This window comes from Talpa europaea (assembly GCF_964194135.1).
Source record: "Talpa europaea genome assembly, chromosome: 7".
Lineage (NCBI taxonomy): Eukaryota > Metazoa > Chordata > Mammalia > Eulipotyphla > Talpidae > Talpa > Talpa europaea.
The window spans coordinates 33336612-33341519 of NC_140074.1; positions in this window are offsets into that span (position 1 = coordinate 33336612).

Consider the following 4908-nt stretch of genomic DNA (forward strand, 5'->3'; position numbering starts at 1 on the left):
TCTATACCAATACATGTCAGTCTCGTTGAGGGCTGCTCCCTCTAAAGCAGAACTGGCCACAGAAATTCCACAGACAGAACACTGAGAAACTAGTAGAGGAATGCTCTGTCCTGCACTGAAGTGCTAAGAGTGAGATGGTTAGGTTAGAGCGAATATATCTATTATCCTCCACTGGAATGGGCAGTGAAATGGGCAGTGACTTCTAGATCCTCCTACACATTATAGGAACACCATGCAAACAGGGACCTATCTTGAACCCATTTACTTAGAGGCCTCTTTCAGTCATTTTTAATTTATTTATTTGTTTATTTATTTATATTTATACAAGCACTGTGTACAGTCAGAAGCGCGGGAGGGTGAGAGAATTCACCAGAGCCAGAGCAGGGAGCACAGCAGGCAGAAGGACCGAAGTACACTGCTGAGGGGAGCAGCGGGCGGCAGAAGAGGTCTGCGCGCCATGCGGGACCCTCCTCTAGTGGCTGGGGAGCAGCCGGGGATTGAACCGGTGCTGCAGAGGCTGCGGGCAGCTTCTCAACCCAGCGCTCAACCGCTGCGCCACAGGGGAGGCCCTCCTTCAGTCATTTCTAATCATATACTTTAGTATTCTACATGCTCTGGTGGCCCACATTTGGAGAAACATAGCTCCAGTCCTGTGTATAACATATAGCAGATAATAAACATTGGTTGAAAGAGTTGACACACAATTTGTTTATGGAATAAGCATGAGTTCATGTCCTTTATCATGTTTGTCTTCACTTCAGTTTCAATTTTTTCCCATTAATATAAAGTCTGACTTTTTATATATTGACACAAAAATGTGTTATTTAATTATCCTTCCTCTAGGTCCTAACCCCCAATGTATTGCTGATATCTTGATTCAACTAGGCAAATATTCCTGAGCATCTACTGGATATAAAACTGTACTGTCTTACTGTATGTAGAACTCTGCCTTGAGTTCTGTGTGGGGGCCATAGAAATGACTAGAAGGAACATGGGCCCTTTTTTCAGAGTTTTTTTTTTTTTTTAATTTTCTTCTTCATTGACATTTTCTTTAGTACTCTATTATGATTTCTTTAGCTCTCTTTAACTCGTGACTGCCTATTAAACATATACTTCCAGGCTGATATACCCTTAACATTAATGGCCCCAAATAAAGCACACAACCTATTAATCATACCATTCCCTTGGCTATTTCCGGCCTACAATGAACCTGAGTTAAGTCATGTGACTTGTTTTAGCCAATGGAAGATTAGCAATCATGACTCATGCAGAGGCTTGATAATCACTTGTACATTGCATTTTCTCTTGGAATACTACTACTGCCAAGTGGGAAAGTATAGTCCAGGTTCCTTGAGAATAAAAAATCATGGAGACAGAAGCCCAGCTTCCAGCTGGGCCTGCTAGTAGAATGCAGCCACATGAAAGGCAGATGATCAGAAGAATCACTCAGCCTTGCCACACAATCATAAAAATTTTGTTAAGTTTTGGTGATTTTGTGATATAATTGGTCATATGCCTTATTTTAAAAGCCTTTTCTGACTTGTGATGGAAGAGTTGTTTCAGTCCTGAAGATATTCTGTCAATTCTTCAGGCTGCTATATTTAGTTCTACTCTGCGCACTTAGGCTCCTGAGTTCACCTTTTGGCATCAAAGCTTTCTTGTATATGTGGCTTTGGACAATAACTTTTCTAAGCTTCCATTTTCTGTATTAAAGCAGACTTTCTTAAACTATGCTCCACTTGCATCTAAATTAACTGGGGTGCTTGTTAAAAAATAGACTTAAGCAACTATTTTTCAAATAGTCAAAAACTGACAACAATGTTAACATTTATCAACTGGTGAAAGGATAGGATATATTCGTACAATGGAATTATACTCAGCACTAAAAAGACAAAACTAGCGCTATTAACAATATGGTTAATTCTCTCACATATTATTTGGAGCATAAGAAGTCAGACACAACAGCAAGTGTTGTATGGCTCTATTTAGATTTTTTAAATGGGCAATACTGATTTTCAATTATAAGGCAAAACAAAGCAATGAAATCAGAGCACTGATTGTCTCTGGGAGGGAGGGAAGAAGGTTGAAAGAAAAAAGCATGTGGGAATTTGCTAGCATGATGGAAATCTTCTGTATCATGATTTAAATCTAAGTTATCTGAGTGCATGCATTTGTCAAAACATCAAATTGTACACTTAAAATTGTGTTTTTATATGAAAATTATACCTTAAATTAAAAGAGGGATTATAGCAAACATGCAGACTAGGGTCTGTCGTGTGGACTGGGTACTTCTATTGGCTTTAACTAATTCTATTTCATTTCTTATGTAAAGTTGGAAAGCTGAAAATACATTTCCTGGGTCTCCTTGCAGCTAGGCTTCTTGATGGGAATTGGCTCTGTTAGATAGATATTTTCATGAGAGACTTGGAAAGTAGAAAGCAGGCATTTCACTTTGCCAGCTTCCCATGGAGCTTGGGGCCAATAAGTAGGCTCTGGCAATGAGAGTGCTGAGACTCCACACACTCCACAGTGGGGTTGGTGTCTGACAGTGACAACAGTGACAGCCTGACAATAGGGACAGAATGACAGTTCAGCACACCTGTGGGTCTCAGCTACAGTGGAATGACCTTGAGATCAAAAGCCCAGTGGTGGGCCTCCCCGGTGGCGCAGTGGTTGAGCGCTGGGTTGCGAAGCTGCCGGCGACCTCTGCGGCGCCAGTTCGATCCCCGGCTGCTCCCCGGCCACCTGAGGAGGGTCCCACATGGCGCGCAGACCTCTCCTGCCGCCTGCTGCTCCCCTCAGCAGTGTGCTTCGGTCTTTCTGCCTGCTCTGCTCCCCGCTCTGGCTCTGGTGAATTCTCTCACCCTCCCGCGCTTCTGACTGTACCCAGTGCTTGTATACACAAAACAAACAAACAAATAAATAAATAAATAAAACATGCCTCTATTAAAAAAAAAAAAAAAAAAAAAGCCCAGTGGTTTCCTCTCCTCCGAACCTTCCTATGGTTTTGTAAGCACCTTATTCCTTATTCTAAATCCCTTTTTGTATGAAATACCTAGAATAGTGTAGGTTTCCTGCATTGAGCCCCTCCTCAGACCAACTTGAGTAATGACAGCACTTCGTTCTGGGGGTGATTGTGAGATTCACATGCAATCCTATAGTTTTGTTGTTGTTTTTAAAGATTAGATGTTCAGTAAGTTAAATCTTTACTAAGTTATTTTGATTATTGGGTTAAAGTGTTATTACTGGACAAGATGTAATAAATCCATTAAAGGCTAGCTGCCTGGTTCAAAAACACACTCCTTTTGAAAAAATGTCTATCAAACTCATTCTTTCCTGCCTAAATTTCTATGGACTGTCCTATCAAACTCAGGGGAATTTTACCATGGCCACAGCTTTATGGACAGGGACTAGTGAAGAAGCATAAGGGCACCAGACTTGGGCCAGACAGTCAGGAGGCCAATTGCCCAAGAGCAGTTTGGTTGGATCTCAGCCAACGCTGACCAATAGTCCTTCCCATATAATCCCTTGTACCACTCTTGGCCTTCTCCATAGAGCTGGCACAGCAATCTTTTAAACTTGCAAGTCAGATCATATCACTTCCCTTCAGGGACTTCTCATTGTATTTGGGTTAAACTGTAGACACTTGAGTCAGGAAAAAAGACAAAACTTGCAGGTAAACCATAGATCTGAGGCATATAGAAGGGGGGGGGTGGGAAGGATCAGAACAGGAGAGGGAAGAGCACAGGGACTGTGGTGATGGGTGCTGTGGTGGTGAGAGAATTATGGGGACTACACTTGAGGGGAGAAATCAAATATTGTACAAAAATGAACAATGATATAAGAAAATTAAAAAAATAACAAACTGCAGACCCTTGAAAAATTTAGCCAACAAGGCCTCTATGACCTAGTCTCTACCTGACTTTCTATTCTGACCTCATACTACTCTTTCTTTCACATCCATGACTAAGAGTAAAAGGGCTCCTTATTAAATTTTCCCCATACTTTTTATAGTTGTAACTGAATAACTTGTAATTATTTAATATTTTTCATAAGAAATGTAAGCTCAGTAAAGGCAGTGTTCATTATTGTAGCACTGGTGTCTAGCTCAATGCCTGACACACAGTAAGTACTCAAGTAGTGTTTATAATAAACAAATGGGGCCTCCCCGGTGGCGCAGCGGTTGAGCGCTGGGTTGAGAAGCTGCCCACATCCTCTGTGGCGCCAGTTCAATCCCCAGCTACTCCCCAGCCACCGGAGGAGGGTCCCACATGGCGCGCAGACCTCTACTGCCGCCTGCTGCTCCCCTCAGCAATGTACTTCAGTCCTTCTGCCTGCTCTGCTCCCCGCTCTGGCTCTGGTGAATTCTCTCACCCTCCCGCGCCTCTGACTGTACCCAGTGCTTGTATAAATAAATAAATAAATAAATCTTTTTTAAAATAAAATAAAATAAACAAGTGAATTTATTTTTTTATTTTTATTTTTTACATCATTGTTCATTTTTTAAAAATATTTTATATAATTCTTACATCATTTTTCATCTTTGCCCAATGTATTCATTTTCATTTTGGTTATATTCCCCATACAATTGCACCCCCCCCCTTATTTTGACTCTAGTTCTTCCTCCCCCCGCTCCTCTACCCCCAGCCCCCATAGTATGTCTCTGGTTTATAGTTGCTTGTTGATTTTGATTATTACTTTGTATTGATTAGTCTTTTTCCTGGTCTCTTATTTAGGTTTTCTAGATTCCTGCTATGAGTGAGACCATCCAGTATTTTTCTTTTTCTTTCTGGCTTATTTCGCTGAGCATGATCCCTTCTAGCTCCATCCATGTTGCTGCAAACTGCATGTGTTTATCTTGTTTGATTGCTGAGTAATATTCCATTGTGTATATGTACCACATCTTCT